Source organism: Trifolium pratense, linkage group LG1 (genome assembly GCF_020283565.1).
Source record: "Trifolium pratense cultivar HEN17-A07 linkage group LG1, ARS_RC_1.1, whole genome shotgun sequence".
NCBI lineage: Eukaryota > Viridiplantae > Streptophyta > Magnoliopsida > Fabales > Fabaceae > Trifolium > Trifolium pratense.
The window spans coordinates 8,706,185-8,723,521 of NC_060059.1; positions in this window are offsets into that span (position 1 = coordinate 8,706,185).

Sequence of the window (17,337 nt, forward strand, 5' to 3'; positions counted from 1 at the left end):
GAATTCTATATGAATTTTTTGAATATGTCACTTAAGTATTTATATTTAATTAATCTTTTATATTTATAGTAATTTATATTACATTTTTCACAAGGAAATTGAATTTATAAAATAATGATAAATAAGTTTTTGGTTTCTATAAATATTTTCAATTTTTTTAAGTTCATATAAAAAATTTCAGCAAATTTTTTATCCTTCAAATATTTTCTTTTACAATTTTTAAGTCAGCTGAACCACCTTTACATACATATTATTGGCTTTTCTACAACAAACTTAGATACTATAAGATGTATCAAAGAAAATCAAATGAGAAAAAGGTGAAAAAGACGACATAGGGAGTTTATAGAAAGGAAAAAATACTATGTGAAAGAATATATGGTGGAGTTTGAGTTCAAATTCTGGATTTACCACTTCTTTATATTTATTAATGTGTGAGTTTTATCACTAGACTACTAACTTAAAAGAAAGGCAATAAAGTCAATTTTTTTTTGTGAATAAATACTATAACATTAGTAAATTATTCTTTATCTTTTTTTTTACAATAAATTATTCTTTATCTTAAAAATAGAGTATTGTTATTTTGATACACATGCATATTTGACATGAAAATTTGACAATTTAGATAATTAACACAGTTGAAACATATGGTTAATTAATATAACAAAATGTTACACTTTAGTATTAATTATTCACTTCAATTAGTCATGATTAACATAAAGCAAGAGGAGAAAAGATCACATACAAAGAAAGAAAAAGAAGCTACTTCAAGTCACTAGCCAACCAAACTCTCAGAGACCCAGGTATTTAATCCAAAAAAATGTTATCGGTTCAAACACAAAAGAGATTGCTTCTCTCACTCATAGAGCGAGCAGGGAGACCATGATTTTTACCCAAATACTACTTCCAAAAGAAAAATTTCACCCAATCAAGACTCACATATAAGATTCGCTTTGCAAAGATTATCTTATTACGGGAGTTTCAAATAGACACACAACATCATGTCAAACTAACAACAACCCTAACCTATCTCTCCTACTCACTCCCACCTCAATAAAGCTCTCAAAGAGACCTAAAATCCTCTGAGGACGCACCAAATCAAATTCCAACCAACTAGAAATAATATACCAAATAAGAAGAACACTGCTACAAATAGTGAAAAGGTGATCCACCGACTCAGTCACCAACCCACGGGCTCCCTAATCACCCGACATCATCCAAATTGTGTTAAAAAATACATGATATTTATTAACCCTTAGTTGTGTTCTAATATATATTGCGGAAAAAAATTCAAAATTATCGTTACTTATATTTAATTGATAAGTGAATTTATTAGTTGTGATATTTTGTTATATTTATTAATCATCCACGAAATACAATTAATTCTAAATTGTGCTAACCATCTAAATTAGCGTCAAAATTCGAATGTATCTTTCAAAATATTATTTCTCTAAAAATTATATGTCATAACTAATAAACAAAATGTTTTGTACTATATTCTCCCTACCCCATCACCAAGAAAAATCACATCACATTTGTTTGTATTCTTCATAATTTACAATTTTGCATATTGTTAAAACCCCTTGTACCCGTTTTGAAAGGTATGCATGCATGCTTGCTACCTTTGAAATTGAAAGCGATTTCATGTCTTAGTGAAAAGCTTTGGCATTTGAAGACAACAAATGTATACAAAGACAGATAGGGAAGAAAAGGAAAGGAAATTTAACTAGTTTGGGATTCACAATATCTAATGTCATAATGTCACATCCTAATATTCGTTCCTTAATTGTTTGGACACTAAATTCAAATCTAGTAAATCTTAAGTAGAAACAAAATTCAAGATTTGCTATGAATTATTCTAGTAATTTATATGTACACCTAAACTATGCTAATTAATTCTAAGTTGTGTAATGTTTGAGAAATTATTATACAAAAAAGGTTAAAAATGGAAGATGAACCTGACACCTATTGTTTTCATTGTCAACCAAAACATTCTATTGGTGGCCATATTTTGACAGGCAAAGATTCTCTTAAGATGTCGACCATTCGTTGATCAATCACACATGGTAATTTTGTCCACAAAACCACCACTATTGTGCATCAATTACTGTATTATTAGTATTATCAACCATTTTAGTGTGTATATTTGGTATTAGGGTGGATACGTCAGAATTACGATGATCCACAGTAATTTTTTAAAATCTATACTTTGTAGCTTATGTAAAATCGCGGTGAATCATAGTGGTTCAGATATATCCACCGTAATATTAAAGATAGACTTAATCTATGAAAAGAAAGATCAATACCAAAATGAAAATATGCTTGTAAATTTCTCATGGACTATTGGATCTTTACTTTTATTATTAAATTAGATTAGATATTGTATTTTATTTTCATATAAAAGGTGCTATTAGAAACTTATAACAAATAGATCATAATTAGATTAATGCTTGCAAGCTAAGAATTTCCAATTACTCAAAGAAGACATTTGAACCCACATTTCAAACCATAGGTGCAGTGTACATGTGCAGAGACAATTTGATGGAAATAAAAGGAGAAAATTTATGGCCCATGATCTGATGTGGAGTAGGAAAATAATATCGTTGATGGCCCATTGACTGAAATAATATTCATAGGTAACAATCATTAGTTGGTTCATTGGTGATTAACGTTGAACTTGGTAGGGAGAATCACGATTCGATCCCCGCAACTGCGATCGAGGAGGCTGAAACCATGTCATGCCAGAACTGACCCCGAATCAGATTAAACTAATAGTGAAAGAAAAAAAAAGGAATCATTGTTATAGGTACGAAGTTTTTGTTTAACATTGACTAATCTCTCAGTAAAAAAACTTATGAGGCGCATAATAGGAATTCTCTCATTCTAAACGAATTTTCCTATATGTAAGAACCAAAGATCGACTATTTGGTCCGGTCATCTGTTTAATGAATCCAACCTTTATCACTTGAATCAATTCAGTGTTACTAAATTTTCCCTTTTACCTCATAAGTTTGTCAAATTTATTCCCATGTCATCTATTCAGTTTTTGTTATATGTGAAAAAAAAATTAAGAAAATATTATTGTTAATAACAATGACATAAATGATCATTTTATAATTGTGTGAGTTGAGATTTAAACTTTGTTTCATCAAAAAGAAAAAGATTTAAACATCGTTCGTTGAGGTTATAAAGTCATATTCTTACCACTTAATTAACACCTTAGAGATGTTTTTTTTTAACAGCAAATATATTATTATAAATAACCGGTCTCTGCACAAACAAACACTGGGAAAAACGGAACTACAAAATAAAGGCGCCGTATATAAGCGAAACACAAATGAAGAAAACCAAAACAGACACCACCTAATAGAACCCTACTTCTAATCCCATTCTTAGAAGAAGACTCCTCAGCGTCCAAACCACCGATGAAGACATCAACCCGACACGAAAAGAAGCCTCTAGACTCTAACTTCCGATCTCGAATCAAAAGTGATCGACCCAACAGAAACACCTCGGAGATGTGATTAAAAAAAAATTAACACCTTGGAGTATATGGTATAATTAGATTTTACTAGGTATATAAATTTTGTGATATCATAATAATAAAAATTAATACTTCCTGATCTCATATATATAAGCAAAAAAAAAAAAAAATTAGATTCATTAAATAATTAATGTGTCTAATTCACATTATGAACCACATAAATTAATTATTCAATTAATCTAAAAAAAATGAATATCCTTTTTTATAAAAAAAAAAAAAAAAAACTTGGTATCCGGGTTTAGGACCAACTAATCCACTTGCGTGAGCCCCATTTAAAGCCAGAGTTTTTTGCTTTGTATGGACTTAGCCTACTGAAATTGGCACCAGGAAATCGAACCTGAAACCTTGAGAGAATCATACTCCAAGGACCTAAGCCAACACCACGATCAGCCCAAAGTGGGTTAATTTTTTTTATAAGACTGAAGGAGTACATTTTTAAGGTATAATAGTAAGATGATGAAACATTTTAACAAAAAAAAGATGATGTAACATTGTAACTCATAGAGTACATGCACTAGACATAAATCTTATCATATCTGTAGAATTTGTATGGAATAATTCAGACTGTTGAAACATCTTCTGCTTTAATTTTGTTTTTCATTTTCATATGATAGGCAAAAAAATATTTTGATTGTTTATGTATTAATTTTTTCAACTAAAATTAAAATATCAATATTTATTTATTTAATATTTTTTTTTGAAGGAACATCATCAATATTTGTTGTTATTATAAAAAAATAAATACATGTATTTATTTCCATCAAAACCACCTCCGCAAAAATCTTTCGTATAAGCTTTTCAACAGCAACAAATTTTTGAAGTTCTTCTTTCTTGATTGCCGCAACCCTGCGTATAAAAAAGAGACTTCGATTTTAGTTAAAACTTCACTCGTAATAACCTCCATGGCCACCTCATTTTGAAGACTTAGAATACATTTATTTTGGTACAATGGAGATTTATAATTTTCTATTAAGGTTTGTTATGTAATTAGCACTCCTATTTTATATTAGATGTTCCAACAACAAATATGTTATTTTGTCACTTTGCAAGAATTTTAGTTGATGTTGGCCTCACAAAAATGCTTTATGATTTTTTTTTCTAGATATATATTAGAGAGAAGGTTTTCCAATTTAAGTTTGTGTAAGACAACATGCTCAACTAGGTAACTAATGGAAGGGATGTGAGACAATAATATTCTCTTCTTCTCAAATATTTGGTCCTTTTATCTTTTTAGTTTTGTCCCAAATTTTTAGTCTTTTTAAGAAACTAATGCACAATCAGTGATTATTTACCATTTATACCCTACTAAAGCTAAAACATTAATTAAATATATTTTATTTTTTTTAATAAAGTAAGGATAAAAATGACTTAACTTATTAATCTTTATCATTTTTTAATCTCCTTGTAAAATTCTAAAATGATTAAAATTTTGGGACGGAGGAAGTAGTAAAACAAAATAAACAAAATCATGATTGGTAATATATTCCTATTAACTTTCGTGGCGGATTGAGAATCCAAAGGAGTGTAGACAAATTTTCTAAAAATCATGTTGAGAATCCAACTTTATTCCATAAACTCTTATAACATAAGATTTGAAAATTTTATCTAAGCATTTGGAAGACTCGGTAGATGATGATGATGATGATGATATATTGAAGATACTCCATATGTTGTCCTAACAAATGATTGTTCTCTATTTGATCGGAGATTGTTTGATTTCTGCAACTTCCCTTTTTGTTTTTTTTTTTTTTTTGCAAACACTGCTTATTATGTACATTGAATATCAATGGTAATTTATATATACTAAAAATGTTTATAGTTACTAACTGAAAAATGAAAAATATATCGGTCAATAAAGAAAATATTAATATTACTTTTAATAATTTAAAATGTAATCTTTTTTTTCTTACACACATTTTGCAGAGTCGCAAACAGTAACTATAGTCTATACACTATAGTAACGGTTAATCATAGGAGGAAGCATGATCACAAATTATTATTTTTTTGACAAAAACATCATCATAAATATTTGAATTCGTTATTTGGGTGCACATAATAAAAATACATATTAATTAATTATATTAAAAATATATACTCCCTCCGTTTCAAATTACTTAACATTTTAGAAGAAAAAAAAAACAAGAAATTAATAAAGTGTATTTTTGCACCTTATTTTCTTATTATACTCTTATTTTAATTCACCAATATTTTTTTCACACACTTTCTCTTTCAAATAAATTTAAACCAAATTTTTTTAAAAAAAAAACAAACTTTTATACGAAAAAGTTTAGTAAAAAAGAAGATACAATAAAAAGATTTAAAATAAGAAGGAGAGTATAATAGATAAAATATAACCTTAAATTATCAAAACGACAAGTAATTTGAAAAAATAATTTTTCTAAAACGTCAAGTAATTTGAAACGAAAATAGTATTATTTAGTTTCTTTCTTTTTTCTTCTTTTCTAAATGTGTGAATGTGTTAAAAATAAAATGATCAAATAGTTATGCCCAACTAAATATTTACTTAATTATTGTTTATTGTTTATAAGTTATAACCTTTGAGAAACTACTACTCCTATATTGCAAAAATATATTTGAGAACTATGAATACTCAAAAAAAAAAAAAGGGCTCATAACACTTTATCCTGATTGCTTTTTACCGTAATTTTAGTTGTTAGCAACTGTGCAAAGTCAAGCTAGATATAACTCATGTTAGTAGAGTCTAATAGAGTTGAAAAATAATTTTTTTATTTATTTATAATAAACTGGAGATCGAACTCAGGATTTATAACATACTATCATAGTATCATTTATTATTGGATCAAACTTAGTGGCTTAAGTTAAGTAACTTTTATTTATAATTTATAATTAAGATGAGTATCATTTTAAGCCTCATTTTAATATGTAAAAATAAATTTCCTTTTATTACTTTTTTTTAACACAAAATTCGTCATATATATTCTATGAAGGGAGTCCACTGGCCAGGGAGTGATATGATTGCACTCATGCGTTGAATGTTTTACTTTTCCGTAACAAAAGTTAGTCAAAGTGATTATTTGTCAAAAAATGTAGAACGTGTCCATCAACGTTTTCTGCATACACACATCTTTTATTTGTAAAGATATTGTAAAATTCAATTTCTTATTCACATCATAAAGTCCTTCGGGTGGACCGTTTTCTTCCTTCTCCCAGCTCATATCTTAGCTTTTCATTCCACTTCTTCTCAAACACAGATCCATATCCATTGTTTCATAAATAACTTTTTTTTTACTAGAATGTTTGATAAATAATTTTTTTAAAGTAATTTAATAAATAACAAAAATTGGTTATAGTGGTGGCTGGTCAACGGCCTGGTCAATGCCAGACCATGTAACCATGGTGAACTCCGACAACAAGGCAAAAATCGGATCAACCGTTACGGGATAGAAGCTTTAGCACTCAATTTGTCATTGTTACTGCTTCTCTCGTCCTTTTTAACTCTCGATTTCACTCTTAGCAAACTGACAGAACATAAAGACCGATTGATCAATATGAATCTCGAGAGTGGATGGTTGACTGCCACCCCATTATCCTTCCCCTCTTTATTCCCAAGTAAAAGGTGAGTCTTATGTATAAGTTTGTTGATTGCGATCTCACACACTAATTCCTATAGGTGCTCGTAGTAGGCCGACCGCCCTACCTAAAGCCACCCCCATATTTTTTTTGGGTGAAGAAGCCACCCCCATTTTAATTTAATAATAAATATAATATGATATATTTAAACTATTATCTGATTTTAATAAGAAAATACTTATTTAAATAATTTATCTTTTTATTTTTTTCCTAAAAAATTATAATAAAAACCAGTATTTTATTTCAAACAAAAAAAAGTTTTAAAATAATCCACAATACAATTTATTTATAAAAATAATAATATGTTAAACAAAAAAATAGTTTTAGAATAATCCAAAAATACAATTAATTATAAAAATAATAAAATAAAAATGTGGTGTAAATTGTTAAAAAATATGATAATATATGTCGCATATGGTAGGGGAGATGGGGTAACTAGGTGGTTAAAGTTTGGGTTTGGGACTTCAGATAGGCATCAGAGTTATCTTCAGTTGATCTTCAATTGTTGGAGGAGGTACGAGAGGCGATGGTTGGAGCTCATTTCTTTAGGGGTTGCAGATGTTGGGTCTTGTAAACTTGAGACTAGTGGAAGCTATTCAGTCAAGTCCACTTATTTGATTCTCACGAGTAGTGGCGTTGTGATTGAGACAAATCCTCTTTGGCTAGGCTGTGGGAATCTTGGGCGTCTTCTAAAAAGTTATTGTCTTCTCTTGGCAACTTATTTCGGATAGGGTGCCAACAAAGCAAAACCATTTGTCTTTGGGTAATTAGGGATCATGATGATATATACTTTATGTGTGTTATGTGGAGAGGTAGTGGAGTCGGTTGATAATTTCCATGCTATTTTAGGTCTAGGATTGGTTAATTAGGAAGAGTAATTAAGTTATGGTGATTGTGTATCTGAAATTCCCGAAATAATTTAATCTTTGCGAGAGGAATTGTTTATCTCGCAACACTTTGGTTGATAAGGTGAAACTTTCATCTTAAAAGTAATTTTTGGCTAAAAATCCTAGATCTCTACGCTCCTTCTATGAGTGGAGGGTGCAACCTATTTTAAAATAATATTTGATAAAAATAACATAAATTATTTAAATCTCTTTGAATCTTATTTCGTTAATCGTTTTTTCTCTCTAATGTTATCTGTGACACATTTTCCTCTTAATTACATTTTTTTTAACATCCTAAGCTTAAGTTTTAAGCAGCTATATTATTTTAGGAAAATGTTAACAATATTCTCGGGGCATTAGACAAACTTATTAATAAGAAAATTTTGTCTTGAAACTTGTGCATTCAATATCTGATAAGTGTAAAAAAAATTACAAACATTAATTTTATCCTTTTTTTTTGGCATGCTTAACAATGTTTGGAGCATTAGTTAAGCTTATTAATAAGAAAATTTTGTCTTGAAAAACTAGAGCATTAAACATCTTAAAAGTGTAAAAAAATTATTTTTCCAACATTAATTCTATATTTATTTTTAGTATGCTTAACAAGTATCCGAGACACTATTTAGCATGACTCATTATTTTATTACCTAAGTGCATATCAACATATTTAAACAAGGAAAAGAAGGGAAAAAAAGTTACTAACATTTGAAGTTTTCCAAGGGGCATACCTTATGTACTCAACAACTCCCCTAAAATAGATGTATATACAAATGTAGCAATTTTTTTTTTGGAAACAAATGTAGCATGTTATTAGAGCAAAAAAGGAAAAAGAAAAACACAATTAAAGGCGCTAATATGATTATGAGTTGCTATCTGAGTGGACAGAAACAAAAGTGGTGAATTAGGTGTGAAAGGTTGGGAGGCGATTAATCTAATCTAAAATTCTAAAATATAAACACAAAAAGGGTTAGTGCTAAGCTGTCCCAGGATGGAAGTACTAATAATATCAATATAGATTTTGTTAAGGAGCGTATCAGGACGCTCTAATATTGATTTTATTTAAAGAAATAATTTATTTAAAAAGTTAAATATCGATTCTATATGTTTTTATAAAAATTTGCTATATATGAAATCCTTAAAGAATATCCGAGAATACTCATTAATTTTTTCAAAAGAAGTGATCGTACCTGGATCAGAGATGATCTCGTGGTGCTCCTCTCCCATTCTGGTGGATGGGATGAGTGTTGTGTAGTTGCTCTGACGCTCAAGTCGGTAAGAGTGTGAAACAGAGGTTTTCAGAGTGTAGAATAATGTATCTGACTCCTCTGCATGAGAGGAGTATATATAGGCGTCGGCGCTAGACCAAAACCGTTAATTGACATGTTTAATGTCATCAATGGTTGTCGAAAAATGGCTGGAGAGCCATGATGAACATTAAATACCCATCATTTCGATGTCGGATGTTACGATTGCGCATGGTAGATTGTCCGTTGACTTGACTCAAGTCTTCGTAGGTTGTTCTATTGGACACTGCTCGACAATCCAGTAGAAAGATCTCCACAGTGATTGGACCTTAGACCCAATCCAAAACAAGAAGTAACAACATTTTTTATGCATGTTCAAATTTGCAATTCTCCACTTCTTTGCACTAAAAAAAGTGGATGATTTATTTTTCATAAAAAGCAAATTAGGGAAAAGAAATTTAAAAAAAAAAACATATTTTGACCAATAATATAAAAGTAGAGAGGGTGATGGAAGAAAAAGAAAAAAAGAAGGCACATATTGTTTATGGTAATAGTTATAGTTGGGGTTCCTTTTAGGGTGTGTTAGCTTTATTTTGATATAAAGAAAGTGTTTTAAGTGATGAGGAATCCATGTCGTCCAAACACTTGAGACAAAAAATAAGGTTGAGAGAGAAAGAGAATAGAAAAGCAGTGTTTGCTTTACGACCCAGAAAAGGAGATTTCAAAACACAACTATAAGGCTAGCTTAGGAAATTGCGTGGTTACTAACCCAACCTTAGTTGGTGTCTATATTTTTTTTTAAAAAAATTTTTGGTACAATGTTATTATTATGTTTGTGTTGTGTCTATATTTAGTGCTTGAAATTGGGTTCAGGGTGCAACCTCAACCCCACAATATTCTTCCTTCTTTTCCTCTTGTAACTATTATTAGCCACACCTTAATCTTTTCTACACTAGTTTTATGCCAATTCAGTAGGGTTTTTTTTGTGGGGCTTTCAAAACCCCCATTTGATTATGACCTAGCTATTTCCATTCCTCCCTCCATGTATCTCTATAGATCTCTCTCTCTCTCTCTCTCTCTCAACCACAATATATACCTCATTCTCTTCTCTCCATATCTCTCATTCACTCTTACTCTCTAAAATAACTAGTGTACTAGTACCACTACTACTATACATTTCTCACCTTATAATTCATTCTTCTCTATAGCTAGCTACCACTCTTTTTGTCCCTTTATTTCTCCCTATCCTCTCCACCAATTCCACCATCTTCTTCATATCTCAATCATCACAACTCAACAAAAAAAAAACACAGTATTAGTCATATTCATATGTTTAGCTATCTTTGTTTGATTTGTAAAAAAAAAAAAAGAGATCTTTTGATTTAGACACATACACACACACAAATTCTATCACCTTAGGGTGAAATTGAATAGAGATTTGTTGAGTCTAATTAGGATTAATGAAGAAAAACACAATCTTGTAGTGTTTTATTTAGTTAATTTGTTGATATTAAGGTGGCACCATCATCATCATTATCATCATCATGTTCATGCATACATATATGAGTATGTGCCTGGCTCCCTGTATGCCATATACGAAGCTCATCGAAAAATCAATGACCTTTGTGGATGGCGTATGAGGAGCCAAGCATATGAACATGTCCATACATGGAGCAAATCATCATCATCAATAACATACATCAATTTTTGATTTTTTTATTTATTATTATTATTATTCTCTTTAAATTGTTCTAGAAATTATGATCAATATTGTTTGTTTGTAGTAGGGAGGACATATACATATACAGTATTATGTATATATGTTAATAATTATTGAACAAAGAAGGAAATCATGGCATTGTCATTTTCAAAGTTACAGGGTTTGTGCTTCCTCACCACTGAACAAAGGTACAATTTTTTTCTTCCTTTTTTCATCATTGCCAAAAAACTTACAATGAAGATTTTTTATTTCATAGATTCTTTGGTTTATTGTGAAGCATGATATTCGATTTGCAGATCATTAATCTGGGGATGGAACATATTCCTTTTTTCACATGATATTGTACTAGCAATTGTTATTTTTTTTTTTAAGATTGGTAAAAAAAAAATATAACAAAAAAATGTATAGTTTTGGTTTTGATTTGATTTATGTTTGGGGCCTACTAATATAATGATTTGATTTTTTATGAACAAAAAAAAAAAGATGGTAGTACACTGTAATGATTTGATTAGAGAGTTGAAAGGAGGGCACGCACGAGAAAAGCGGAAGAGAGGAAAGATACGGTAAAAAAAATAACTGTTGGTGACAGTCAAAATCAATCGGTAAAATAACATGAAAGTTATGAAAAATTATTTATTACTACATGCTTCTTCACACACACCATGGTCTCAGTCTGCATCTATCTCATGGACATTTCATATGACTATATCAATCAATGTCAACAATACCCTAAAAAGAACCAATATACTACTACTCTCTACAGTTACTTACAGTATTTATGATACTTTACTATTTGTTGATTTTCATCTAATTTATATTTATTACACGTTGATTTGGAATTTATTTATTGCTTATAAATGCTTCTTGATTTAGGGGTTATTCTCATGACATTTCCTTATATACTATGATATGATATGATCAATTATTTAATAATCCATGATATGATACTAACAATTTAATTTGACCATTGTACCGTGGAAGGAATAATTTTTTAGTAGTAGTTTCTATTCACAATTTAAGACGTATAACTAACATTCGGTTATGTGTCAAAAAAACATCTAACATTCGGCTAAAATGAAATAGAAATATAAAATAGGATATGGAATTAGTTATTGCATTAATAAATTACTAGTTTTTTTTATCATTAGTATCTGGCTTATTGAACTGTTTAATTTGGTCTGGTTTATGGGTCAGTTCTGACATCAATTGTTTCGGTCTCCTCATAATCGCAGTTGCAGGGAATCAAACTGTGATCCTTCATACCAAATTCAGCGTCAATTACTACTAGACTAACTAACGATTGATTATTAGTAGTTATTTTTACTATCAACGTTGCGTTCTCTATTTCTTTATTGATAATGTATGTATTAATTAATCATGGAAAAAAACAAATAGCAAATATAAAGAATGCCTTATACTTAAGTACGAAAATACTACTATTAATCAACATTATTGTTTTGAATTAACATTATTTTCTTAGTTCTTTAACCCCTCCTCTCAAATAGTAAGCCCATATTTTCTTGATTTGATGAAAAAAGCCCATCCTCTTTGATGGAAAATGTGAAAATACTACTCCCATACTAGTTCAAAATGTATTTTGTAAAAAAAAAAAAATTATAATTAAGCAAAGTATGTTGTAAATTTTTTTTGTGAAGATGTGCAAGCTATTTTTACCATATGTGATATTTTTACTATGTCCTACTAGTTGCACAACTAGTAGTACTAACTAGTAGTATTAATTATGGAAATGAAAATATAGTAATTGTGTTACTTGAAGCAAAAGTGATTATGAAGGTAGGAGTAGTACTAGTAATCTTGAAAGTCACTCAAAACACTATTTTAGGGAGTGCTATGTGTCTGTGATATCACACACACACACACGCATGTCTGTGAAAGGCTCAGGGTTTTGAATTGAAGAAATATAAAAAAAGATCATGGGAAAAGCAAAAGCATGATTATAATTTGTAGGTGCAGTAGCAGAGAAGAGAAGAGAGGAGGATTATGATGAATGATCATCTCATGCTATGACCACAGGCAGGCAGGCTGGGGAATCTCATATGCAAAAAGGAATTGGACCACTTTGTTCTCTCTCTCTCTCTCTCTATTTTCAATTGGTTTTGAGGGAATATGTTATACGGTCAAAGCAGCTCTAAAGCTTACTAAAGGACATTATGCCCTTCAGCCTTTTCCTTTTCTCAATGGGACCACCATCCCCTAACATACTAACACCTCTTTCTTTCTTTCTTGTGTTTCTTCTCATATCATTTCTATGATTTTCTTGTATGAGGCATATCTAAAATTTGGACCCTCTTTTGCCCTTTTTATTCAGCTATCATTTCTCTTCTCGATCCTTGGATCGATAAATAAATTTATTAAACCAAACAGTTTTAGAGAAAGAAAAATCATGAATGAACGGCTAAGATGATGACAACACAGACAGCAGGAGATAATGAGCTGCTGAGGATTTAGATCCGTTTTTCTCTTCTTCCTCTCCGTATTTAAATTATTATACATGGAATGTTAATTTTTGTATTGTACTATATATACAAGTACTCCAGGACTATGTTATAGTTATTGTAAACAAAATAATGTAATTTTTGTGTATATCAAAGAGTTTAACGGCAATATTCATAGAGTTTAATTGTTGTGCACCGTCGGTGTAAATTATTTTTACACATACATCCAATGACGCGTTGCCACGTCATTTAATGAATGTGACACATCATGTGTTTTTAATGACCATACATGATGTGTCGTTCATATTCATACACTAAATGTGGATAAGTGGAATGTTGTGGCTTTAAACGGCCTCAACATATCAATTGTCATTGGTGCATTTTACCACATAAGTTGTATTTACGGGACAATAAAATATAATTCTAAATTCAAAGAAAAACAACATTTGTTTTCATATATATGCTTTAAGTAGTTTTAACATGAGAGCAGAGTATTCTTTTGTTTACTTATCAATTTGTGGTCAACAAATAATAAAAATGATAATCAGATGTTGGTATTTCTTTCAGCTTAATAATTTGTCTTTGATTTTGAATTTTTAGTTTATTGACTTCAAAGCATTTAAAAAACAAATTAGGCTTGTGAGCGCTCTTTTTTACTACGACTATGGCAAATATCCAGAAAGAGACATCTGAGGTAGCGCCCTTTTTGACAAGTCAATCTGCACTCCATTGATTTATATAAAAGTATGATAAACAATACTTCAATCCAAGTTGTGGAGTTGAGAAAAATTTAATTAATCACTATACAATACAATTTTATTCAACTCAAAAATTTAGTCTATCATCGATTTATATAATAAATCACATCATTAAATCAAATTGTACATATAGTGCAAGAAAATTTTGCTTTGTTCCCATTAGAGAAAGGTGAAAGCAAAGATTGCAATTGTATGGAAGCAAGCAATGTTTTATTAAGGCAACTGGGGATGCTTTCGGCTGATGCAAAGTTCTAACCTGCAGTTACATACTTACATAGGTGAAAGAAAGAAAATAAGAGAGAGAGAGAGAGAGAGAGAGAGAGAGAGAGAGAGAGAGAGAGAGAGAGAATAAAATAATGAATGATATGTAAGGGTATTGGCTATAGGCCCCGGTTCCTCAGTGTTTGATGCCTCACTCTCTTTCTCTCTCTTTCTGCTTGCATGACAGATTAATTGTACCTACAACTCTGTCAAAGTAGATTCTATACTATTCCTGTCTCACTTTGCCAATGCCAAAATATCTTTTCCTTTTTTAAAATATTTTTTATATATAAAAAATGTTAAATATGTATTTCACTTTCCATCTAATATCTCCATCATTCTTCCAATTTTCTTTCTTTCTTTCTTTCCCTTATGGTGAAAAACTGTAATCTATCTTTTTTTGTTCATCTTCTCTGGGGGCCCTTCATATCACTTCATTTCAACTAGTATTCAAATGCATTACGTATACATACATGATACATGCTTTCCTTTTCTACCCCCTTTTCTTTTCTATCTCTAGAATCTAATTAAGTTTTTACGTGTGTAATTCAAGTTCCTCTGTTTGGATATATAAGATCATGCACTGTATTAGTATATATAAATTGTGCTTTAAGTTAATTTTAATTCATTTTTCATAAAAATAAAAAAAGAAAAAAAATTGAAGTTAATTTTCGTTTCATATTTTTCTATAATAGTACTTCTTCCATCCCAAAAAATAAGTCTTTTATGATGTACAAGTTTATTTTTACCATTAAATCAAATGAAATGTGATATTTTAATTCAATGGTGAGACTAATTAATCCAATGATTTATTTTCGATGCAAGGAGACACGTTGCACCAAACGAGACACGTTGTCTGACCATCATGGGTGATTCTTCTCATGGGCAAGCCCTGGTAGTTGTCGAGGCTCTCGCCAAAATTTTGGGTATTTTTAAGAGTTAGTCTGGGTCAAAGTTGAGATTTTTTGTTCAACGGTGAAATAAACTGAAATATTTAAGGTTAATTTAAGGCAAAACTAAGAATTTTTTGTTACACTACCATTTGGCCCAAGCTCCGCCACTGCTGACCACCATTGTCACGCGAAGATTTTAGATGCAAGGAGTCTATCTATTTAATCATCAATATTAAATCAAGGGCAACTACACAAGCGAGTTAAACACCAAATCTTAACTCAAAAACTTTAAGACATTTAATCATCAACAATTTCTTCTTTTGTTTGAAGCGGAACAATCTATCAACATTCTCATTGAGGTAGAAATTGAGATAATAGTTGATGCATATAAAGCAAAATTTCAAGAGTGCATTTTTTATTTTATGTAGAAGCACCTCCAACATCAACCATTATCTCAATTTCTAAGACCTTTTGGCCTCAGCCCATATAAAAATTTGGTCGTGCTAGCCTATATTGGCTTTGGATCAGTCCATGTAATTTTTTAAAAGTTATCATTTGATTTAAAAAATTATTAATAAAGATACATTTAAATTTGTAAACTTAATAAAAAGATATGCATTTAATTTAAACTTTAAAAAATTTAAATTTTATTAGTTATAAATTGTTAATTTAGTTCAATTGAAAGAATAAAATTTGAATTTAATTTAAATCCAGTAAAAATAAATTTGCGTTCAACCATATCTCAACAAATAGTTGTGAGAAACTAATATATCAAAGCATAAAAAATTAAATGAGTGAATAAACCAGCGAGTGAGTTCATTTTGAGGTGAAAGTTGTATGACATATATGATGCTTAGAAGAGTTATTAGATATCAACGTGCATTTCCTTCCTGCCGATCAAAATTCTTACCACTTGAACCAATTTATTGTTGGTAGAATAACCCAATACTTACTCGGGTATAAAATGAAATTTAAAGAAATCTCTTAACAAAAAACTTTATATTTTTTTAATGTTGGCAATAATATTTCATTTAAATTTTACCATTGGTTTTTTAAATATAGTAAAATATTTTAACTAAATATATCAATTAGTATATCTTTTAACACTTGTGTGATTAAAATTTGTTCAAGTCAAAATATAATGGTAAAAACAAATTCTTTTCGGAAGGACTAACCTTGCTTTACTAGCTTGGGCCTCAGGCCTACCGCCAGGTGCCAACCCTGACTGTAGAGCCCACTACGTACTAACAATTGCTGTGATTTTTTAATTTTAGAAAACCCCCGAAAAGTTTAATTGTACCATTTAATTAATACAACTAATATATTTTGTCAAAAAAAATTACAACTAATATATTACTCTTTTCATCATACAGTTTGACTATGTCCACTATTAAGCACCTGAAGCCACTCACTTCATATTTTCAGAGTGCTGAGTGTGTTGTCTCACTGAAATCTTAAACCATGTCAGACTCCAGAATGGTATGTTTCTGGAAGTGATCATGGTACATAGAGTAATCTTTCCAGCTCTAGATAATAGGTTAAAATATCACCATAGCTCCCTCATTTTTCTGCCGCTGGATAAAAATTATAGGTTAAAAAATCCATACTATGATGATACTCAAAAGTATAGGTTTTTTTTACAGCCATTGTTTTATGGATTCATCCAAGCCAATTATTTTTTGTATATTGTTGGAAACACTTATTTCCCAACATTTTATTTATTGGGTGAAATTTGTATACCTACCACATGTGAGACTCATTTCCAAAGTAAATTCAACAACATATATTAGTGCTTTTTGAGCATAGCAACTTTTCTAGTTTCTATAATAACCATGAAATGACTTCTTCACATTCTTCTTTGTTTATGAATGACAGGTTCCATGGATTAACAAAGTGAAAATGAGATTCATAAGGTGAACATTTTGTAAACATCAATGCAGACACGAACTTACGCATTTAGATTGA